The sequence below is a fragment of the Elephas maximus genome, chromosome 21 (genome assembly GCF_024166365.1).
Source record: "Elephas maximus indicus isolate mEleMax1 chromosome 21, mEleMax1 primary haplotype, whole genome shotgun sequence".
Taxonomy (NCBI): domain Eukaryota; kingdom Metazoa; phylum Chordata; class Mammalia; order Proboscidea; family Elephantidae; genus Elephas; species Elephas maximus.
The window spans coordinates 21,912,000-21,937,770 of record NC_064839.1 but is presented as its reverse complement, the minus strand read 5'-3'; positions in this window follow the sequence as shown (position 1 = coordinate 21,937,770).

The window sequence follows — 25,771 nt, the reverse complement described above, 5'->3', positions numbered from 1 at the left end:
ATCGATTAAAATCTTTGCCTGAAGACCTTCCATCTCACTTTTCAGCGTGGTGTGATTTACTTTTCTTTTTACTCCCTGTAACATATGATTAATGCTGATCTCCGGAGTCCTGGTGAGATGAAGCTGGGTGTCAGGTATGATTTGTCAGCTCGGAAGTATAGATTATTTTATGTTTCTCGAACTTTGTGGCCAAGGGAACACAGCTTTTGATTGTTAAATCCATCCACGCTTTCCCCTGGGCTATGAAATGCCAGAAACATTAAATAGCCCACTTAATACATAACCTCATTCTGTATGCCTGACTATTTTGTTTTTAATTTTTCTTCCCTTTCCCGGCTGCTCACACGAAATGGGATCAAAGAAAAAAAATTATCCTCCCTGGATTTTGTTAAAATATTAATAGGTTAGGGTTGACTGGCTAAATTGAATATCTTTGCTGATCTCACTTGCATGTTTAACTTGTGCTTAGGAAAATATGTTTCCTAGGTGATAACCTTTTATGTACCAGCCTGACTTCATTGAAATGCATAGAGATAAAAATATGTCACACTCAGCGGCTATGCTATTCTTGTGTGGCACAGTGATTATTCAGATGGTAATTGACCCCCACCTGTAGGCAGCTCCGATTCTGTAGTCAATCATTTCATTTGATGTTAAAATATGTGAGAGTACAATTATATAATTTACATTACAAATCATGCTGAATGCCAGGGGTCTCTGAACCACTGACAAATGCAAAGGAATTGGGGGTGGGGGGCGAGGAGCCAGGTCAATAAATGAAGTGAATTACGCAGGGCTAGAGGCTCAACTTTTCTTATTTGCGTCCCTAACAAGAGCTTTTGTGTATGTGTCACTGAGAGAGTGACGATAGCCTTCTCTGTGCACCGTAAATGGCAGCGTTTTAAACGCCTTCTCTAAGGATGCCTTCTCCCCTTTCCTGGCAAAGAATCACTCCTCATGGCCTCCGATTAGGCAAAGAAGTGAGAGCTTGTAGAGGCCAGAAAGGGGAAGCCATTCCATTAATGAAAGGACGGCATGAGGGCCAGGAGGTTAGAGTGGCTGGTTGCTGCCAAGCCCAACACAGGCACGGATAGTGGCTTTTTAAATTAGGCTTGCAAGCTTCCAAACACCTTGGCCATCAAATTAGAAACTTATATTAATATTTTTAAGGAGCCCTGGTGGCACAAGGATTAAGCTGTAGGCTGCTAACTGAAAGGTTGGTGGCTTTAACCCACCCAGCAGCTCTACGGGACAAAGACCTGGTGATCTTATTAAAACTGTTGCCATCAAGTCATTTCTGACTCGTAGTGGCCCTATGAGACAGAGTAGAACTGCCCCATAGGGCTTCCGAGGCTGTAATCTTCATGGGAGCAGACTGCCACAACTTTCTGTCACACAGCGGCTGGTGAGCTCCACCAGCCAACCTTTCGGTTAGCAGCCAAGTGCTTAACCACTGTACAACCAGGGGTCCTTCTCTTTAAAGCCAAGAAAACCCTATGGGGTATTTCTACTCTGTCACGTGGGGTAATGTTGAGTCAAAATCGACTCAACGGCACCCGACAACAACCACAACAATTAGTATTATTAGTGTTGATGTTAAGTGCCATTGAGTCGGCTCTGACTCGTAGCGACCTTGTACATAACAGAACAGAACGTTTCCCAATCCTGCCGCTATTCTCACAATCACGGCTATATTTGAGCCCATTGTTGCAGCCACTGTGTCAATCCATCTTGTTGAGGGCCTTTCTCTTTTTTGCTGACCCTCTACTTTACCAAGCATGATGTCCTTCTCCAGGGACTGATCCCTCCTGATTACCTTTCCAAAGTAAAAAAAAAAAATTCCAAAGTAAGCGAGACAAAGCCTCACCAGGCTTGCTTCAAAGGAGCATTCCAGCTGTACTTTTCTTCTAAGACAGATCTGTTCTTCCTTCTGGCAGTCCATGGTATATGCAGTATTCTTCACGAACACCATAACAAATGCATCAATTCTTCTTCAGTCTTCCTTTTTCATTGTCACAGCTATTATTTACTGAGTCTTTAATTAATGTGCCTGGCACTGGGTTAAGCACTTTACATATATTATCTCATTAACTCGCATATTATCCTTATGTGGTGGATCTCCTATCAGTCCCCTTTTCAGATGAAGAGAATGGGTGTGAAGTGGCGTCAGGCTTACCCAAGGCCATTGACTTAGAAGCTGGAAGAGCGGAGATTTGAACCCAAGTCCTTTGGTGGCAAAGGCTGGGTTGGTAACAACTTTGCTCTTCTGGAACAGGCGTCAGAGGGTTGTGGTAGCCCATCCAGTACCAGAGAAGAGTCACAATCTCTACCCTTATTGGGGTTTATGTGAGGGGAGGGGGTGTCCTTGGTGAGGGTAGCCCAAGTAGGAGACTCACCAGCCTGAGGGTCTCAAAGGAGATGGAATATCCACTATACACTGTGGAGGGCAGATTTAGTCCAGCTTCAGGGGTGGCTGATGAGAGAGCTGTCAAGAGCTCCCGTAGACCAGGGGAAAGGAGCCCTGGTGGCAAAATGGTTAAGTGCTCTGCTACTAACCAAAAAGTTGGTGGTTTGAATCCACCAGCCACTCTCGGGAGAGAAATATGGCAGTCTACTCCTGTAAAGAGTATGGCTTTGGAAACCCTACAGGACAGTTCTACTCTGTTATATAGGGTTGCTAAGAGTTGGAATCAACTCGCTGGCACCTAACAACAGGTCAGGGGAGGAGGCATGTTCACCTCTCCTGGACATGCACTATAGTGCCCTCCGCATTGGGAGTCATCGAAAGCCACACCCTCTTCCTCATCCTTCTGCCACATTCCAGAGCAGCTGGATGGGTGGTCCATGGCCTCTGGCTTCCAGAGTCAGTGAATTACCAGTCCAGGCACATGAAAGAAAAAGCCCCAGTCCTCCCAAGTTGATTTTGGGTTAGCTTCTGCTGTGGACACCTGACTCTTGAAATGTTCTGGGAACACTGCCCTTCTGGTTATAAGGTGCCAGCTTGCTGCCAGTGCTGTCAGTGCTCCTCACACGGCTGTGAGCTGACCTCTTAGTGACACCTCCCTGGCAGTCCCCATGGAGAGCACATTCATTACAGACTATATCACCTGCAGCCAGTGCCTGGCTTTAGACAGTCACCTTCACGATTGTTGCCATATCTCCATTGCTTTATACTCTTGACCGCTTACTGTAATTGTTGAAGAGCAGAGTCTGGGAATAAACACCTGGGTTCAAATCTCTACTCTGGTACCTGCTAGCTGTGAGATCTGGTGCAGGTTAACCTCTATCTGCTTCAGTTTCCTCATTCGTAAGCAATAGTACTTGCCTTTTTTATTTTTTGTTATGTGCCGTGAAGTCACTTCTGATTCATAGTGACCCTATAGGGTCACAGAGTAGCACTGCCCCATAGGGTACAGAGTTGTTATAAGAATTAAGAGTTTTTTTTTATTATTATTGCAGAGGATTCCCTAGGTGGTGTAGACAGTTAACATGCTCGGCTGCTAACTGAAAGGTTGGACGTTTGAGTCCACCAGCAGGTACCTCAGAAGAAGGGCCTGGTGATCTACTTCTAAAAAATCAGCCACTGAAAACAGTATGGAGCACAGCTCTACTCTGACACACATGGTGGTTGCCATGAGTTGGAATCATTTCCATGACAATTTATTTTTACTATGGCAGAGCACGTACATGGTAGAGTTGTATGTAAATATTTGTTAAATAAAACGTCCTTTTTATTAAATAAGGATTATCTTTTTTACCGATTGTATGCCCAAGCTAAATTTATTTCTAATAAGCATTAAAATGAACACATAAGTACTAACTATTGTTTTAAGTTCTGTGCCTGTGTACCCCCAGTGGCCTGGATACTGCACTCTGGGAATTGCCACAGAGTCAAGTTCAAACCCCTCAGCCTGGCATTTGAAAACCCCACAAATTGCCCTGACTCAGCATTGCAGCATTTGTCTTCCGCTGACAACTCACTATATACACCCATGCTCTGTTGATTTCTATGCCTAAAGAAGAGTCATTTTGTTATTTAATCAAGAGGCATTATAGCTTAGTGATTAAGTACACAGGTCCAGGGTTAGATAACAGGGGTTGGAAACCCAGCTGTATGCCATTTTAACCAGTTGACATTGAGTCGACTCCGACTCATGGTGCTTCCATGTGTATCAGAGCAGAACTGTGCTCCAAACTGTGATCTTTCAGAAGTAGATTGCCAGGCCTTTCTTCCAAGGTGCCTCTGGGTGGACTCCAACCTCCTAGCAGTGGAATGCTTAACTGTTTGTGCCACCCAGGAACTCTGAGACATATCAGTTACTCGTCATCCCTGCATTTCTGCTTTCTCATCTGTAAAGTGGAGATAATAATAGAACCTAACTCATTAGGAGGATTCAAAACCCACTGCCATCGGGCCAATTAAGACTCATAGCAACCCTATAGGACAGAGCAGAACTGCCCCACAGAGTTTCCAAGGGGCGCCTGGAGGGTTCGAACTGCTGACCTCTTGGTCTGCAGCTGTAGCACTTAACCACTACACCACCAGGGTTTCCTTAGGAGGATAGGAGAATTAAACCAATTTATTTATAAAATTACTTGGAACAGGGCTTGGCCAAATGAGTGTTCTGTAACATGAGCTAGTCATTGGTATGATGTTCATATTTACATGTTAAATCAAAGTCAGTTAGTAGTTTGGGTGGTGAAAACCGTATGCACTTGATCACTAACCTAAAAGTTGGCAGTTTGAAACTACCAGCAGCACCATGGAAGAAAGGCCTGGCAATCTGTTTCTGTAAAGATTACAGCCAACAAAACCCCATGGAACCGTTCTACTCTGCAACACACGTGGTCACCATGAGTCGGGACTGACTTGACGGCAACAGGTTAAAGGCCCAAAGAATGAAGCAGTGACTTCCATGCCCAGGCACTGAGACAACTATTTTAGGAGCTCCAAGGCCATTTTTGGAGCCTTGGTGGTGCAGTGGTTAAGAGCCTGGCTACTTGGCAGTTCGAATCCACCAGCCACTCCTTGGAAACCCTACGGGGCAGTTCTACTCTGTCCTATAGGGTTGCTGTGACTTGGATTCGGCTTGAGGGCAACAGATTTTTTGTTTTAAGGCCATTTCTTTCCCTCTGGAGACTGCTTGGCAGAGAGCTGGGGGTGTGAGAAGGCTGAGCCGGGAGCAAGCCGGCCATTCCTCCACTCAGTCAGAAACCCCTGGTGACAGTAATCCCCCATTTGGTGAACCAGCCAGACACCCTGACTGGGGAAACATTTCTAGGCATTTTCCAGAGGCCTGTTTTGAAAGTGAATTGAGACATAACCTTTAATTAAAGCGGCAATATGCCCCCAGTGAGTTTCCCCATCCGATGATGCTTAAAAGGTGGCCTCTGTTTTGTCCCCTCCCTGCCTTCTCTTCCTGCTTTTAACTTCAAACCAATCAGAAAGCCAGTTTACTAAGTTGGTTTTAAAGGAAATACAGCCAACATGAATAATAATGAAATGTAAAATTATTCCTTAGCTAATGAACAGCCAGCGGCTTTGGGGTTAATCTTTGGCTTCTGGTGTCGCATATTTATAGGGAAATAGAACTGTAACAGGACTCCAAACCAAGGGAGTTTCAGCTACTGGGTCATCACTCACCTTAGGGCTTCTGTTTTATCCTTAGTCATTGTTTAAGTCATCGGCTCCCACTTTGAACCCATTTGTGAATTAATTACCTAGTTAAAACGTGAGGTTTTTTTTTTTCTTTTAAAGAATAGAAAACTTATCTTTTCTCACCTTGTTATCTACAGACCATGCTGTGAAGGAAATGTTAACATGACGGTGGTGATGATAATATTTTACTCTAGCGTAGTCTTTTCTTCCAAAGCTCTCCGTGGTCGCACAGAAGTATCTTCTCCTCTGATCTTTCATCCAGCCAGACCTCTTGTGAATCAAGAGGCTCTCACCTCATCACCCATGGCTGATGGACCCCTCAGCTGCCTCCAGACAGAGGCCTGAGGGGAAGGCAGCAGATGGGCTGTCCGCCACCAGAAACTTCTCTCCCACCCCTAGGACTCAGTGCCCTCATTCCAAAGTGAGGGAGCTGGATCGCTAAATGCATTTTAAACCTAAGGAGCTTCCTTGGGAGCTCTTGCTGGGAGATACTGGTAGACTGAGTGACCAAGTGGTGAGTGAGAGGGTGGCCCAGAACTTTTTATCCAAGCAGTTCGTCTCTCTTTTACAGAGTGATTTTTCTGAGCGAGGTTTTGTTTGAGGGGACAGGGAAGGTGTGGAGGGGCTACATTCTTTAAAAAAAAAAAAAAAAATGGTTTAAACTATGGACCAGATTCACAGTTCCTAAATTGGGCTTGTTAAAAATAATCAAAACTCAACGAAATTTGAGCATAAATTTTATTCTGAGCAGTTATTTTATAGGCATACAGGGAGACCATTCTGATTCCAGAAAAAAGCAAATGGCTCAAAGAAGCTAGGTACGATGAGGCTTATAAAGAGAAGAGGAGGGAGAAGTAGAAGATCAACCACCGGCTAATCTTAATATGATTGATTGAACCCTGCTCTCCCGCCTTTTTTTTTTTTTTTTTTTCTGAGATCAACTGATATTGGGTCACAAGACGGTCTCTGCCCCTCCATTCAGCTGTATCGTTTGAAATTCAAATTTAGTAACCCTGGCTTCCAACAGGAAAGAAAGGATTTGCAATTTTGGGTGAAAAGAAAAGCAGCTGGTGGGTTAATTTAGGTCAGGAATTTCTTTAAAATGAATATTATTTTCGTGGGTAAGAAAACCCCAAAATCAAAGCAAGATGCCTGCATTAATTTCTATCTTTGACAGGCCATGTCAAAATCACTCAGGAAAGAGTTTGTTTTGTTTAGCTGATTCTTGGGCCCACCTTTAGTGATTCTACTTTAGGAGGAGGTCTGGGTTGGAGCCTGGGGATCTCTTTTAAGACGATCTCAGTTGATTTCAATGATTAGCCACTGGCTTCTTCTTGCTATAACTTCCTGATTCTAGAATTCTATGTGTTGCCCACATCTTCCATCTACAAAGAACTCTTTTCACTCTGGCCAGATGGTGGCTGGGGAAGGTTTGACTATTGGGGTTACTGAAGTTTGTCTTCTAGCTGCTCATCTTCTCAAGTTTCCTGTGTCCAGAAGGGAAGGTCTAAACCCAACTCTCTGCTCCAAAGTAAAAAGGCTTTCACCATTTATATGATTCTTCTCCAGAAGTATCTTTGGGTGAGGAGCAACAATTGTGGTACCAATTGTAAGACCAGAGGCGGGAGATCAACCCAAAGAGGTAAAAGCCAATGTAAAAGCTACCGAATCAGAGTGTCAGAGAATGCCAGCTCCAACACAGTCTTCCTGATCAAATACACCAACACTTTTGTGTTACAGACGGGGAAACTGAGGCCAGGAAGTCAGGTGACTGGCCCAAGTTTACACAGTGAGACGATTAATCATGACTTTTTTTTTGTTGCAAGTGACTCTAGGAAACCCAACATAAACTGGCTTAAGCAAAAAAGGTAAATTGTTGGTTGAAGTAACTTCAGTCTCTCAGCCCACTTGTCCTCCATGCCGGCCCTATCCACAAGGAGGCAAGATGGCTGTAGGCATACGCTCTCCCTGGGTGGAGTCTAGCAGAACAGAGCAGACTGTTGAGATTGCCTTTCTCTCAAGAGTCCAAGGAGAAATCTCCTTGGCTCTGACTTGGTCGCCTGCCCATCTCTGACCCAATCGCAGGTAGCCAGAGAATGTAATGTTCTGATTGGCTCCCACTCTTAGCGATAGGGCTGGAATTAACTCAGAGCAGCTGCAATAGCCAACAGGGCTTTCCAAAGGGCTTAGGAAGTCTCACTCCAGATACTCATGATGAAATCCTAGGGCATTGCACTGGATCTGTGTTCTCTCTGGGTTGTCCAGCTATTTACATACTGGCAAGCTTAGATTGAATATGGTTCCTTCCACCTAGGCCTCTGAGTATGTTTCTCTCAGGACACATTCTCTAAAAACCCCAAGTAGCTACCATGAACCCTTCTAACCCACCCCATGCTGAGACTTCCCCTTGTTTCCTTCTGAAGAGAAGAAAAATACAAGGAACAGGCAGAGAAATCATTGCCCCACTCAGGATCCTCAGAAAGCTGTGGACTGGCCCGTGGGGGACCTGGTCCTGGCTTTTCCAGTGACTCCCAGGAGTCATGCCCTGGAACAAATCATCTCCCCTCTTTGGGTTTCAGCTGCCCAATCTGTACAATGAACAGGTTAGACCAGATGATCTCCAAAGTCCCTTTTACCCCTCTAATTTCATGTTTTTATGAACTGATTACAGGAGAATCAACTTTAGGACTAATGGCAAAGCAAGAGATAGGATAACCCAGTGGTTAAGAGCAGGTGCTCAGGATTCAACATGTTTAAATTTGATTCCCAGCTCTGCCACTTACTGTGAGAATAACCTCTGAAAGTTAACTTCTCTTATCCACAGTTTGCTCAACTGAAGAGTGGGACAATAAAAGCATGCTTACTTCATGCAATAGTGATGAGGATTAAATGACAATAATGCATGGAAATACTTAGCACAGGGAAAACCGGGGGTGGGGGGAACCCAAGTCCCTTGCCATTGAGTCAATTCTGACTCATAGCAACCCTATAGGACAGAGTAGAACTGCCCCATAGGGTTTCCAAGGAATGGCTGGTGGATTCGAACTGCCGGTTAACAGCCTGAGCTCTTAACCACTGTGCCACCAGGGCTCCAGCACAGTGAAACACTGTATAAATTATTAATATGCCACTTAGTTCATCAACGAAACCCTGGTGAACTAAGCTAGGCTGCTAACCAAAAGGTTGGCAGTTTGAATCCACCAGGTACTCCTTGGAAACCCCATGGGGCAGCTCTCCTCTATCCTATAGAATTGCTGTGGGTTGGAATTGACTCGATGGCAATGGGTTTGGTTTTCTGGATTTTAGTTCACACTAAAATCCACAGCTGAGCACCTGCTGTGTGCCAAACAGGGTTCTTTTCTAGGTGCTCTGGGTTATATACCCACCCAATATATAAAAGCACGTACTATTTATGCATTTGCAAAAGGGTTGGGAAAAGTATTACATGGCAATAAAAGATTAAAACATTTTAAAGTAGGTAGATTTCTGATGGTAGTATTCATATTAAGCTGTTCCTAATTTTTCTTCATTTAGAAAGGCCAGGGTATTGGAAAAACAAACCCTCTCACTTATTTCTCAGTTTTTAAGACTACTTCTAATTCCTAAAATGCCTGGAAGTGAGCTTAGCACTGGCCACTCTAGAGGAGGACTGCTGTGATCATGCCTACCCTGAAATTCATCAGAAAGTCTAAGAAAGGCACTTATTCAGGCCCTTACAGTAAGGCAGAATTAGGCTAGGCTATTTTTTTTTTTTTAATCCAAGTTGGAATCAACTTGATGGCAACAAGCTTTACTGGTTTACCCAAAGTAGAACTTAGAATCAGCCCTTAGCAAAGCTACCAAGTGTATGCGCTATAATGGGCAGGTCTTGAAAGGGCCCTTGGCATCTAGTTTAACCATTTCATCCTCTAGTTGGGTAAGCTGAGACCCAGAAAGGGAAAGGGCCTCAGCATCACTTAAGATTTACAGTATGTAAGAACTGCAATTATGATCTTCCAATTGCCTATCCATCTGTCTTTGGGCCATACCCTACTAACCATCTACCCCTTTGTGGGGGTCTCTGCCTTCTCTGTCCTCAGCTGACCTTCTACACAGCCCTTGTCAAAACTTACCTTTCCTGAGCCCTGTTCCTTACAACTCGGCTCATTCTGAGTCGCATTGAGGGCTAAACTGTGACCTTGGTGATGACATCTAGCACTGTGGTAGACTGGTAGGGAGAGATTTCTTAGGCTGGTGCCTTGTGACTTCCTTAAATGGTCCCACAGAGGCAGCACCTGGCTCCCTCCACAGCGCTCTCCTAAGTCCAGTGGGCCCTGAGGGCTGTGTACAGTCATGGAGTTGAAGGGCACAGAGATGCTGTGAGTGTTTACCTGACTTGCTAGATACTTGGACTCATCACGCTTGCAAAGGGCAGAATTCCTAAATCCTTTCCTTGGAAATTCCAATTTAGTAAATCTGAGGTGGAAACTGGAAATCTGTATGTCTTACACGCTCAGGTGGCTTTAGAATTTGTCTAGCTAAGTCAGTATTTCCTCCCTCTCTTTCCTCTAGGCCCGTGGGTGGAGTAAATGATTTTGTACTTGACTACTAAAAACCTAAAGGTTGGCAGTTCAAACCCACCCAGTGATGCCGCAGAAGAAAGGCCTAGTGATCCACTTCCATGAAGATTACAGCCAGGAAAACCCTATGGAGCAGTTTTACTCTGCAACTCATGGCATCGCCATGAGCTGGAATCAACTCAGTGGCAACAAGTTCAATTTTTTTTGTTTTCTCCTCCCTCCTAGTAAGTAGCTTTCACATGAGAAAACTGAATCCCAAACATTCAATATTTGCAGGTGCGTAGAAATAGTTCTAGAGCAAAGCTACCCTTAAAAAAAAAAAAAAAAAGATGACCTTTCTCTTTAAAAGTTTTGGGGAAGACCATAAATGGATAATCATTCCTCTGCCATTCACAACCTTGACAGCTGGACGGTTCTTTCTCTTGTTTCACCTTCAGGATAAGCATTGCCATTTTCCTTTGGCAACAACTTCACAGCCACCCCACCCGAGAGTCCTTTATCAAAACACACCCCATGCTGGTTCACAGAGAAGAGTAACAATGTGTCTGGGAACAAACCTCTCCTAAAATTATAAAAGAAAAACATCAGCATCTAAATATATCAACCATGATGAGCCTTCTATTTTTGATCCATTGTTGTAGGGCTTGAGATCGAGAGCTCTTAAGTGTGCTGAGCTTTGCCAAAATTAGACTGTAGGTATTAAAAGCAATTGGTGTTCCTCTCCTTTATTTTTTATTATTATTTTAAGTTGCACAATGTAATTACTTAAGAGGCCTTCAGAAGAAATTCGGGACATCATTTTCAATCAGCAGAATGAAAATGTTGCCTTTTGTGACTTGGCAAATAAATGATGTGTGGAAATAGCTCCCTGATACGTCGCTGTGTACTATTCATTAAGGGCTAATTGCTGTGGTCTCTAAATGAAATACCGCAAACCCGTTCCACCTCTGTGCCAGTTTGTTTAAAATCTGCAAAGCTTTATTATTAACACTATTTAATTATGAGAATGTCAGCCATGGAGAATTTCAAACCCACACTTTCTCTTCATCATTAGTAACAGGGCAAAAATGAAACACTTTCAACAATGAAAGGTTCATATTTCAAGCTTATACAGTAGCTGCTAAAAGGCTAGACTCAGAAAATCAATTTTATTAAAGTCCTTCGAGCACTAAAGGGACCTGCATGCAACCAAGCAATTTTAAAAACATGTCTGTGAGCCGCGACTTTCTGATTCATGTTTTTAGTGGGGTTATTTTTGACTCTTTTCAATATTGTCTCCTTACAGCTGGGTCAGAGCGATTTGGGGAGGGGGCAAGCAGGGTGAAGGGAGCGTGTCCTCACAATTTCTCCCTGCTTCAACTTCCATCAGATGTGGGGATCTCTAGAGCAGGTGTTCAGGAAAGAGATAAGTGATCACGTTAAATCACACGTGCAGGTGGGAGTGGGTGCGAAAAGCCAGAAGGGCAAAGGGACACACCATTTTTCCTCTTTTAGCTTTTTTTTTAAACTCAGGAAAATAAGGGCTAAATATTGATCGAAGCTACAGCTTACCTGAATCCTGTATCGGACCTCAGTTTCCCAAATTTTAGAATCACATTCGGATCAAAATCCTCATTTGGCAATTCATTTCTTGCCTTACTCCAACCGTCAGCACTGCTTCTTCTTGTTTTTGGACTTTGTTGGTTATTTATCTTGAGTGTTTTGAGGGCAAATACCACAGATCTGTCTCTTGAATCCATGAAGCCAATCAGATCTCTTCTTGAGCTCTCTTTTATTTAATCTTTCGTTACTATTTAACTGTGTCTAACTATGCCTCCTCTTCCCAGCCAGTTTGCAGACCCTTTGGTAGGACGTGGGCTTATCTCACCAGAGTGTCTAGAACAGTGCTTGGCACATGGGCAAGGGCTCAACACCTACGGGTTGAGCCCAATGGCGCGTTAATAATCTGTGGAGTCATCCCTGTGGTTCCCGTATAGCTTGCCCCATTGCTTTTGAGTTCCTCAATTTATTATTTCAGTGTTGTTATTTTAGTAGCTTGGTATTATTTATTATTTTAGAATTATTATTTTTGGACTAATTGGCAGGGTAGCGTGGGAATTAAAATTACACACTCCCAAGTCAGCCTGGATCTGAATCCCAGTGCCGCCTGTACCAGCTGTGCCGCCTTCCCAAGCTAGATTATTAAGTACTTTAAGGCAAGGACCAGGCCTTATGCTTTCTAGCTCTTCGCCCAGTTTAGAGTAGTGGAAAAGAGCCCAGGCGTTGTCATTTCGCTCCGTCACTGTGTGACCTCGGGCCAATTGCCGAACCCTTGCAGGCCTTGGTTTCTTTATGTATAAGATGGGGCAGTCGTGTCCATTCCACAGAATTGGTTGAAGGGATTAAATGAGATATGCATCACTTAGTACTGGACTGGATACATAACAATTTCTATAAATGGTGGTTATTGATGATAAAAAGCACACATCACAGCTATTGTTTGTTTAGGGGTGGTGGTTGTTAAGGTTCAGTATAGTGTAGGTTTCCACATAAAGTACAGTGGCGAAGCCAGGACTTTTAAGTCTAGTCCAAACTTTCTGTGGCAATAGGTGAGCCCTTTCACCTCTCAGTTTTCTCATCATTGAAATGGGCACAATCATACACAGCCTATTTGTCTCCCAAAGTTGTGGTGAGGCTAAAATAAAGTAATAGAGCTAAAAAAAAAAATGCACCAAGCACTAGACAGCTTTCATCTAAAATTAGAATTTGTTAGGAGTTTGATGCAGGTCTGTTGTTGTTAGGTGCCATTGAGTCGGTTCCGACTCATAGCGACCCTATGTACAACAGAAAGAAACACGCCCAGTCCTGCACCATTCTCACAATCGTTGCTATGCTTGAGCCCATTGTTGCAGGCACTGTGTCAATCCATCTCATTGAGGGTCTTCCTCTTTTTTGCTGACCCTCCACTTTACCAAGCATGATGTTCTTCTCCAGGGACTGGTCCCTCCTGATAGCATGTCCAAAGTATGTGAGACGCAGTCTTGTCATCCTTGCTTCTAAGGAGCATTCTGGTTATAGTTCTTCCAAGGTGGATTTGTTTGTTCTTTTGGCAGCCCATGGTATATTCAATATTGTTCTCCAACACCACAATTCAAAGGCGTCAGTTCTTCTTCGGTCTTCCTTATTCATTTTCCAGCTTTTGCATGCACATGATGCGATTGAAAACTCCATGGCTTGGGTGAGGCGCACCTTAGTCTTCAAAGTGACATCTTTGCTTTTCAGCACTTTAAAGAGGTCTTTTGCAGCCAATTTGTCCATTGCAATGCATTTTTGATTTCTTGACTGCTGCTTGCATGCGTGTTGATTGTAGATCAAAGTAAAATGAAATCCTTGACAACCTCAATCTTTTCTCTGTTTATCATGATATTGCTTATTGGTCCAGCTGTGAGGATTTTTGTTTGCTTTATGTTGAGGTGTAATCCATACTGAACACTGTGGTCTTTGATCTTCATCAGTAAGTGCTTCAAGTCCTCTTCACTTTCAGCAAGAAAATTTGTGTCATCTGCATATCGCAGGTTGTTTAAGAGTCTTCCTCCAATCCTGTGCTCCGTTCTTCTTTAATAGTCCAGTTTCACGGGTTATTTGCTCAGCATACAGATTGAATAGGCATGGTGAAAGATACAACCCTGACGCATATCTTTCCTGACTTTAAACCATGCGCTAGCCCCTCATTCATGCGCTAGCCCCTCGTTCTGTTCGAATGACTGTGGCTTGATCTATGTACAGGCTCTCATTCTCCACAATGTGTATCCATAATTTGTTACAATTCACACAGTTGAATGCCTTAGCATAGTCAATAAAACACAGGTAAACATCTTTCTGGTATTCTCTGCTTTCAGCCAGAATCCATCTGACATCAGGATGATGTCCCTGGTTCCACGTCCTCTTCTAAATTTGTCTTGAATTTCTGGCAGCTCCCTGTTAATATACTGCTGCGACCACTTTTGAATGATCTTCAGCAAAATTTTACTTGCGTGTGATGTTAATGATACTGTTCAATAATTTCTGCCTTCAGTTGGATCACCTTTCTTGGGAACATGTATAAATACGGATCTCTTCCAGTCAGTTGGCCAGATAGCTGTCTTCCAAACTTGTCTTCTCAAGCCGCCCTTTGAAATCTTCTGTTCAGCTGTTTTTCTTCATTGTTTTTTCCATTTGCTTTAGCTACTCGACAATCAAGAGCAAGTTTCAGAGTCTATTTTGACACCCAGTTAGGTCTTTTATTTCTCTCCTGACTTTTTAATGACCTCTTGCTTTCTTCATGTATGATGTCCTTGATGTCATTCCACAGTTCCTCTGGTTTTTGGTCGTTAGTGTTCGATGTGTCAAGTCTATTCTTGAGATGGTCTCTAAATTCAGGTGGAATATACTCAAGGTCATACTTTAGCTCTCGTGGACTTGTTCTAATTTTCTTCAGCTTCAACTTGAACTTGATATGTGTAATTGATAGTGTGATCCGCAGTCGGTCCCTGGGCAGTTATTTCTGCGTCTTAGCTGTTAGTACTGCTTTGGTTATAATGAAGAACACAGAGTGGTGGTAATTTCTCTGAGATTCAAATTCCTTTAATTTTATTTATTCAGCCTGTCAGTACTGTTTTTGCAGTAATGAGAAATGCATTGTAGTAGTAATTTTCCTGAGATAAAAAATCCCTTGGCTTTATTTACTTGGGTTATAAGTACTGCTTTTGCACTAAGTGAGAATGCACTGTATCAAGTTTTGAAAAGTTTCCTGAAAGATAATAAAAAGGCTAAGAAGGAGACCAGAATAAAATGTATGTGCAGTCATTGCCAGGTGCCTTCATGTTTTATCTCACGTTTTGCAAATTTTTAAGAAATAAAATTAAAAAAATTAAAACAAACAAATGATTTTATCATTGACTCTTAGGTAGGACTCACTATATCCAGGATCTCCTGGGACATATGGGATCCCAGATAATGGGTATCGAAATACATAACTCATAACAAAAATTCTAAGTTGGTCCTTTAATGAGCATGCCTTCCAGTAGTGCAAACACATGGTATCAACAAAAAATTTAAAGAAGAAAATAATTGGGTCACCAACAGGTTATTCTTAGATAAACAGCTTCCCTTCTCTGGGTCTCTAGTCTCCCTTTCTCAAGACGAGCAAGTAGTTTCCAATAATCCTCCTTGGATCCCTGAGGGCCTTAGGAACTACGGAGAGGAGTGGAAAGGAGTTTTAGCAATAAAGATGGGAAAAGACCAAGGGCTCCATTTTAATAAAAAAGCAAAACTATTTTAAGTAGTCAAGGCCTTAATATTTTCATATACAATTCCCCTGCTGTGGATGTTTACAAAGATCTTTCCCAGTTCAAGGTCAGATAAAAAGCTCCTTATAGTCTGATCTATTTCTCTTATATTTTTTATTTTACATTTAAGTCTTTAATTCAGCTGGAATTTATTTGGACCTAGAGTGTAAGGTGAGTCTCTAACCTTGTATTTTCTAAAAGTTAATCAATTTCCTCAGCACAATTTCATCAAGTCATTATTAACTTCCTTACTTATTGGAAATACTTCATTTATCAAACAAATGAATATGTAAATTTGAGTTTGTTTCTGAACTTTCCTTTAATCTGTGGCTGTCTGCCTACTTGTCTTTCAATACTACAACTGCTGTTGTTGGTTGGTTGAAATAAATCAATATCCAATGCCTGAACATTAATAATACTCAAAACCGTGACCTTTGGATGTGAGGTTGAAGACAACATGGACCTGTTATCATTAGGACTTTGTGTCCCTGGGCAGCCTTTCATCAGAATATTGCAGTGGTATATGAAGGCTCTGATGGGAAACACCGTGTTTGCCAATTTGTCATTTGATTTATTCTCCAAATGGTTGGTAGGAAGTCTTGGCAACCGTCTCATTGAACATTTATAAAAGTCAATGTCAAACAAGTTGGTCAGGTGAAATACTAAGATTATGGGAAGTCTTCCCTTGTTTCTTAGAGCCCTTCAGAGGCATTTGGGATGGTCCTCCATGTATTCTCCATGCTAACCCAGTGTCTGGCCCATAGTACAAAACAAAACAAACTCATTGCTGTTGAGTCAATTCTGACCCATGGTGACCCCACATGGCCTCATGTGTGCAAAATAGAACTGCTCCATAGGATTTTCAAGGTTGTGACCATTCAGAAGCAGATGTAGGTTTTTTTACAAAGTACCTCCAGGTGGGTTCAAACCTCCAAACTTTTTGTTAGTAGTCCAGTGCTTAACAGTTTCTGCTACCAGGAACTCCTAGTACAGATTTGGGCAAAGGCAGTACTACGTGGGAAAATTTCCAGGGTGAGGATGAACGTCCAGCCATCAATTCTTTGGCTCCTTGTTTTACACTTGGCACTGGGTACATCACTCCATAATAGATATGGATCGTGAAATAGTGGAATCCCCTTGGAATCTGGAACCAGAAGAAGTAGTACTAGCTCAAAGGTTACCAGGTACTGGCTGAATCACTTTGGATGAGTTATTATTCTCTCTCTGAAACTCAGAGATATGGAGATAATCATTCCTGCCCATCATATAAGACCATGAAGATCAACAAGATAATGCATGTCAAAATACAACACTTCATAGGCTTTAAACCGTTAAGTAAATCACGGTTATACTATTACACTTGGACTGTGAGTCTTTTCTTTTAGATAAATGGTTGAAAGCTAGATATTTTTCCTTCCATATTGATTTGGAAAAAAGTCAGATCATTCAATAATCTCTAAAGTTTAAGCAGTAATTACAGAATCCTCTAAATCCAAATAATGAGAAATATGTTGGGCAAAGACCATTCAATGAACAACTAAATGGTTAGTTCATTTGTGTAATAGAAATTTTTCTACCAAAAAGAAAAGAGGGCATTAGAGATGTTGATGTTTATAGAAACACCCTTCCTATTTTTTTTTAATACTAGTAACACTTGGCAAATTCTCATATGTAGGCATGTAGAAATGTGATGAGCAACTGGCTCGTGTACTTGCGTGAAAGTCTATGCAGGCATTGGGTGACTTTGTGCCACACAAAGATTTGAGCTGATAGAACGTCACGGTATAACTCCTCAAAATAATTGTTTCTTCTCACTATCCTCACTTCTACTTTTCCCATTCTCTCTTGAACCCACTGCAATCAGTCTCCTCTCCACAAAGAAGGTTCTTATCAAGTTCTCCAGTGATGATAACCACATTGCTAAATCCTGTGGTCAAGTATCAGGCTTAATGTTAATCAATTTCTCAGCAGTATTTGACACTTTATTAGTTTCCTAGTCATGCTGTAACAAAATACGCACACTGGGTGGCTTATTAAAACAGAAATTTATTGTCTCACAAGTTCTGGAGGCTAGTAGTCCAAATTATCAGTAGGGTGTCATCAAGCCATGTTCTGTCTGAAGGCTCCAGGAGAAGATCCCTTCTTGTCTCTCCCTGGCTTACAGCTGCTGCATAACTCCATCTCTGCCTCCATCACCACATGGCCTTCTTTTCTCTGTGTCCATCTGTGTCTGTTTTCCTTCTTTGTAAGGATACCAGTCAGATTGGACTAGGCTCGGTCTACTCCAGTATGACCTCATTTTGACTGATAACGTCTTCAAAGACCCTATTTTCAAATAAGGTCCCATTCACAGGTACCAGGGGTTAGGACTTCAAAATATCTTTTGGAGGGACATAATTCAACCCATAACAATCCACCCTCTGACCCCCAAAATTCACGTCCTTCTCACATGCAAAACACATTTACCCCATCTCGGTATCCCCAGAAGTTTTAACCAGGGGTGGATTATCCACTGGAGAAGGTAAGCACAGTGCTTACCTTGCTTACCAGATCATCTGTAGTGAACAATTTCACATTTTTTCATCACATCAAAGATTCTGCTTCTAGGTACGACTGCCATCTGTCTCTCTCCTAACCCCACAGCACCTTCCTACAGAATCAAAGCCTCTTTTCAATTTTACAGTCTCTGACAGGGATGGATGACCCAGAAAGCAAAGTAAGTATGGTCTTACTTGTGCTCACTTACTAATCTATAGTGAACAATTCCACATGGGTTTCACCACAGATTAGTAAGTGAGCATAAGTAAGCCTGTGCTTACCTTGCTTTTTGGGTCATCTGTGCCTGGTCTTAATCCATTCCATTCATTATCAACTCTAAGTCCAAAATCTCCCTCCCTCCTGAGGCACTTTTTTTTTTCCCCTTGGCTTCTAAAAAAAAAAAAAAAAAAATTTTTTTTTTTTTTTATAGTATATGTCATGGATTGAATTGTGCCCCCCAAAAGTATGTGTATCATTTGGGCTAGGCCATGATTCCCAGTAGTGTGTGATTGTCTACCATCCTGTCATCTGATGTGATTTTCGTATGTGTTGTAAATCCTAACTCTATGATGTTAATGAGGTGGGATAGGCAGCAGTTGTGTTGATGAGGCAGGACTCCATCTACAAGATTGGATTGTGTCTTGAGCCAATCTCTTTTAAGATATAAACGAGAGAAGCTAGTAGAGAGACAGAGGGACTTCATACCACCATAAAAGCAGTGCCAGGAGCAGAGTGTGCCCTGCTTGGAGAAACTCCTAGTCCAGGGGAAGATTGATGACAAGGACTTTCCTCCAGGGTTGACAGAGAAAGCCTTCCCCTGGAGCTGGCACCCTGAATTTGGACTTCTAGGCTACTAGACCGTGAGAGAATAAACTTCTGTTGTTAAAGCCATTCACTTGTGGTATTTCTGCTACTGCAGTACTAGGTGACTAAGACAGCATACTACCTTGAATTTCATCCTACCTCAATGGTACCCCTTCTTTGTTGGAGGTCCTTTATATTTTTCCAACCTTTAAATGTTGGTGCATCTTCAGGCTCGGTTCTCAGATCTCATCTCTTCTCTTCTTGTCTCATCTCCAGTCTCCTCTCCTCTCTTCTCCTCTCCTCTCCACTCCCCTTCCTACCCCTTTTTCTCTCCTCCCTTCTCCTCTTCCCTGGTTACATTCATGCCTTTGGTGATTTTCTTCTTTGCCCACTCATCAAGTCTCATGGCTTTAAGTATTATCCTAAAACATATCTCCAGATGAGACCTGTCTCTTGATCTTCAGGTTCTTATATCCAACTGCCTACTCAACATCTTCACTTGGGTGTCCAAAAGGCATCTCAAACTTAGCATGTCCAAAACCAAATTCCTGAATCTCCCACCTCCTGTAAACTCTCCCTCCAGCAATTGCTCCATCTTGGAAAATAACATTTTCCTAACTGCTGACTCTAGCTTTAAAATATATCTGGACTTCTACTTCTTACCACGTCTGTGCTATCAACCTAGTCCAAGTCACCAGTATCTCTTGCCTGGATGACTGCAATGGCCTCCCATCTGGTCTCTCTCCTTCCATTCTGTTACTGGCTGTTACAGAACTAAGAGTCGGGAGGATCCTGTCAAAAATCTGAATCTGATTATATTATTCCTCTGCTCAAAACCCTCTAGTGGGTTCTTCACTAACTTGGAGGAAAAGCCAAATCCTTATAATGGCATATAAGGCAATAAACAACCAGATTGCCTCCCCAATCTAACCTCCACCCACCTTCTCCCTCACTTATCTTGCTCTTGTGTTAGGATGTTTGCACTTGCTGTTCCCCCTACCTAGAATGTTCTTCCATCATATACCTGCATGGTCTACACCCTCACTTCCTCAATCAGTGAGGCCACCCCTGATCACCACTTATAAAATAGCTAACCTGGAAACCCTTTTAAGTCACTGAAGTCACTCCTGAGGTTCACTCTTCAGCCAAAGATTGGACAGGCCCATAAAACAAACAATAATGCACGTATCTCAACCAAGCAGAGGAGACGAAATGGGCACACCAGCCCTGGGGCAAGGATGGGAAGGCAGGAGGGGACAGGAAAGCTGGATGAAATGGAAATGGGGAACCCAAGGTTGAGAAGGGAAAAGTGTTGACACATTGTGGGGCTGGTAACCAATGTCACAAAACCATATGTATTGTTTGATGAGAAACTAATTTGCTCTGTAAACTTTCATCTTAAGCACACACATACACACACAAAGAAACAAACATTAACTATATAAACACACACATATACAAATAGCTAACCCAACCCCCATGCCTTCACAATTGTCTTTGCCTTGTTTTATTCTTTTCCTTGAGCTTACCACCACATGAGATATATTCGTTTGTGCCCGGTATATAGTAAAACCAAAAAAACCCACTACCGTGGACTCGATTCCAACTCATAGTGACCCTATAGGACAGAGTAGAACTGCCCACAAAGTTTCCAAGGAGCACCTGGTGGATTTGAACTGCCAACCTTTTGGTTAGTTGCCGTAGCTCTTAACCACTACACCACCAGGGTTTCCTGGTACATAGTAGGTGCTTGTAAATGCTTGTTGAATGAGTAAGTAGATCAATGAATGAGTAAGGCCTGGCAAGCACAAAGTCCTATGAAAATAGTATCTGTCTAATGGTGTTATGAATTAAATTATGTCGCCACCAAAATATGTGTTGGAATACTAACCCCTATACCTATGGATATAATCCTATTTGGAAATAGAGTTTTCTTTGTTTCGTTAAGGAGGCCATGGTCAGCATAGAGTGTGTCCTAAACGAAACTGCTTCTAAGTTACATAGTATGTTAGACACAGATGTGAGCACAAATGGGGGAAGATAGATGCCACCTGAAGATAGCCAAGAACCAAGGTATGCCCCAGGGCTAGAGACAAGGAAGAAATACACATGCAGTTTTTGATCTTTTAGCCTCCAGAACTGTGAGAAAATAAATTTCTGTTCTTTAAAGCCACTCGCTTGTGGTATTTGTGTTACAGCAGCATTAGGTAACTAAGTCAAAGGCTTCTTTCTGAGGTGGAGGGACATTCAAGGGCTCCAGTCCTTGTGCCTCTCATAGGAGAGGTTTGCTGTATTCCCCAAGTCTCCAAGGGGCCTGGAGGGAGAACAGAGCTTTGCCTAAGCCTCTTGGTCAGGATCCTGGTAATGGGCCTGGCAGTCTGGGGTGGCTATGCCAGCCGTCAGTGCCCACTGAGGCTCACCAGGCTCAGGGCGGCCCGAGGGACAGGGTGGAGGGTGTTGGCATGGCAGGCGTTTCGGCACGTGTCCTAAAAGGGAGACAGAGCTACTTCACACGGGAGACCAAAAGCCGCGGAGGCTCGGGTCATTAACCGCCGAGCTTGCTGTCCCAGCTTTGTAGAGAATTTGTCTGGACTCACTTCCTCCGGCGAAGCCGTAATGTGTGTCAGCAATTACCCTTTCAAGTCCAAACACTACCTTTATCACAGGGCACTCAGGCGCTCGCGGAGGGTCTTAGGGAAGGGAGAGGAGCGATAGCCGAGCCAAATGGCTCTGGGCACCTCCTTGGGCCTGGGGTAGGGATGCTGGGAAGTGGGAGTGGGCACGGGAGACCCCCACCCCCCAAGCCGCCTGGAGGGACCCCAGCCTGGGCAGCTCACTTGAGACCCAAGAACACCCCTGAGCTGGAGCTGGGAAAAAAGAGCCAAGCCACAGAGAGTCGGTTGCACGCTGTTAGTTCTGAGATCGCGATCATGGGGGAAAATTCCCGGCGTTTGTGGAAGCATGAATTTTTTAAGGTCTCTTGGCTCCACTTTTAAATTTAGTGCCTGAATAAAATGTTGGCTCGAGCTCCATATTTGATTATTAAAAATCATACTCGGGCCTGGGAGAACTATCTGCCTGCTCATCTGAAGGCCCACAGATCAAAACGCGATTCTCACTAGTGTGGTTTGTGGGAAGACAGGGGCTCCGTCGAGGACTGGGGACCACATTTGTTAAACAAGGGAGTTGCACTAAAAGTCTTTAAAACTCTTTTCTTCTAACATGTGTAAGTACTCTAGACCACACTTTCACCAAATCCATTGTTTGTTTTTATTCCCCTGGTTTTTTAAGATACACACGAATGCATACATGCAAGTGTGTGTTGTGCTTGTGTGTGTGTGTGTGTGTGTGTGTGTGTGTAAATTAAGAAAAGTCTGAAAGGATACAGACAAAATTGATAGCTTCTAGAGAAGAAACCAGGATGGGAGGGGTGAGGTCAAAGGAAACTTTAGCCTTATCTATAAAAACAAAACAGAACAAAAGAAAAAAAAATGGTTGCCATGGAGTCAGCTCCTGCTCATGGAGACCTGGGTGCCTCAGAGTAGAACTGTGCTCCCAAGGCTTTTTTCAATAACTGATTTTTTTGAAAGTAGATCACCAGACATTTCTTCTGAGGAGTCTCTGGGTGATTCAAACCCGCAACCTTTTGGTTGGCAGCCGAGCACGCTAACAGTTTGCACCACCCAAGGAATCCAACCTTATCTGTAGTGTGTAATGTTCTCTAGGAATATGTAGCCACATATTTATTGTGTAATTAAAAGTATTTTAAACTAGTACACAATCAGTGTAGATAATTTGGAAGCCACAGAAAAGAGTTAAAATGAAAATAAAAATTAGTCATATTTCTCTAGAGATAACATTAATAATTTGGCATTTTATTTTAGGAAAAGCTTCCTAAATACGCGTGCATGTCAGTGTTACCAGGGCATTGCTTTTAAAGACAGGCAATAGCTTTGGTTTCATTGCCAAAGGGGATGATACATCCTCTCCCCCAAAATAAAAATCCACAATAAAATACCCTGGGGAGTATGATGTTAAAAGTGTCTATTTTGGTCCATTTGAAAAACATCTGCACATTTTCATTTTGGTAGAATATGGAGCATAAGAGTTTCAGGCATGATAAGTGTTTATCCAAGTGAGAGGAGAGGGGAAAAGTCACTCACGGGGAAAGGAGAGGTAGAAGGTGCTGAGTTAACCATTTCATGACTTGAGGAACATAAGGCAACCCACCCACTTTTTATGCCTCTGGAGTTCTTTGGAAGTATACTTTTCCCGCTGAAAGTATTTGCTTTCCTCCAGTGGGGCTTGTGTAATGGTGAAAGGCGAAAGAAATGTTCGTTGAGGCAAAATAGGTGGGATATTAGGCAAAACCAGAGGTGCCTTACATACCCAAATGGAAAGCAGCCTGCAAGAAAGCCTGCTACCCAAGAACAGTGGGCCAGACGGGCTCCCACAAATCATATATTTTCACATAATATTTCTCAAAATCTATATTACCAACCAAAAATTAAAACAGACTCAATGCATTTTACTACTGAAAACACACAAAAAAATTCAAAGCAGAAACTAGTTGAGTTTTGGAAGGGATAAGGCGGTAGCTTCGAATTTCTACTCTAAAGCAAGTTTAGTAAGAACACAGCTTCCTCTCAGCAGCTCTCGTGGACCTACAAAATGCCATAAAATGCCTGTAGTGCAGGTGTGGCTGGCATGGCAAAATAGATAAAAATCAGATGCCAGCTCATGGCAACCCCATGTGTGCAGAGTAGAACTGCTCTGTAGGGTTCTCAAGGCTGTGATCTTTCAGAAGTAGATCATCACCAGTCCTTTTGTTCAAGGGGCCTCTGGGCAAAATAGATAGATTTTTTTCTTTTTCTTAAGCTTATAAAGGGCTAATCTGTATTTTGAAAACTGTTTTTCTATAAACTTTAACTGAACTTAACAGCAACAAAGCACACACACATTTAAAGCAATAAAATGGAAAATCTCCATTAATTGGAGAAATACTTTTATAATATTAAATGATTCTCAAAATAATGCCCTGAATATAAAATGCAAAGTACAATGGTGACTTTTAACATTTCAGAAAAAAAAAATTATAACAAAAGCTTAAAAGAAACACGGCAAATGCATTTCTGGGTAAGAAAATGGGAGACCGAACCACTTGGCCTCCACTTTAGAAGTGTACAGGTGATTCTGAGTTAAGAGGAGGAAACAAGAGACCAGAAGTAGAATCAAGAAGTCTATGTTTAGTAGGAATGAACCAAAAGAAGCGCCTTTAACTAGAACCCCCAGCCAGGGTCTCCTGATATCTGCTCACAGGAAGCAAACTTTGAGGCAATGACAAATAACAACCCTGTTCCCTGCTCCATCCAGTCTGCAACTCTGGAGCTCTGGGAGTTAAGTTCCTTTTAAAGAAACCCCAATACGCACATAAGTTGCGGGAAACAGGGTGGGCAGTGGAGGTTCCGCAGTAGGATCCTTGCCTTTCATATGGGAGACCCAGGTTCCATTTCCGGCCAATGCACTTCATGTGTAGCCACCACCTGTCAATCAGTGGGGGCTTCCATGTTACTAATATGCTGAACAGGTTTCCACAGAGCTTCCAGACTAACACAGACTAGGAAGAAGGCCTGGCGATCTACTTCTGAAAATCAGCCAGTGAAAACCCTATGGAGCACCACGGTCCAATCCACAACTGTTCATGAGGCTGGACATGGGGTCACTATAAGTCAGGGTTGACAACAACAACAAAAGAAGTGAGATTAGGGTGCAGGGTCCCTACTCTGAAAGGCAATTTTTCTGTTTCCTTGCCTTAAGCATCGGATCTGTAATTTTAATCATCTCCATAGCAACTCTACCTTCCTACTCATTTTCCTGCCGGAGAAGCTGGGTCCCACGTGAGAAAGACCTGATTCAAACACTAACATCTTCATCCAGAAAACAGATCCTTCTTGACTCAGGCTCGGAGGAGCATGAAGGGCATCTAGCCCCACCTGATGCTTGGCTGTACTGAGTGACATCCTCTGAGGCACTTTCCTTGTGTACACCCGCAGGGGAGGAGAGCTCACTACCTTTTCACATTGGAGAGGTCATAACTTTTTCTCTACAAAGTTAAAATCTATCCCCCAAAATCCTTCTCCCAATGGTCTATGCTGTGGGGTCTCCATGAAAACAGACTGTCACATGTCCCTGGAGTCCTCTCTCAATTCCTTCTACTATTCCTCACATGTGCTTTTCTAGGTCCCTTTCTTATGAGCTTATAGCAGGCTACCAATGCCCCCTTAGCTGTGAGGCCCTGAGCCTTGTCAGGGTTTGGGTTAATGGGTTTTATACAATTCAGTTTTTTAAGGCAGAGATCCAAATTATGGTATGTTGTTGTTAGTTGCCATCAAGTTGGCTCCAACTCATGGTGACTTTACGTATAACAGAATGAAATGTTGCCCAGTCCTGTGCCATCTTCATTATTGTTGGTATGTTGGAGTCCATTGTTGTGGCTATTATGCAGTTCCTTCTAACATGTGGGACTCATCTGCCAGCACTGTTTTGACAAGTTTTTCATTAGCTAATTTTCGGAATGCCTTTCTTCCTAGGCTTTCTTAGTCTGGAAGCTCTGCTGAAACCTATCCATCATGGGTGACTCTACTGGTATTTGGAATACCAGTGGCATCACTACCAGCATCATAGCAACACACAAGCCACCACACTACAACAAACTGACAAATGAGTGGTGGAATTTATGGAATAGACTGTATTAATCAGAACTCCTCCCCTAGTAAGGAAACCCTAGTGGGTTAGTGGTTAATAGCAATGCTGCTAATCAAAAGGTTGGCAGTACAAATCTACAAGGCACTCCTTGGAAACCCCATGCGGCAGTTCTACTCTGTCCTATAGGGTTGTGACAAGTT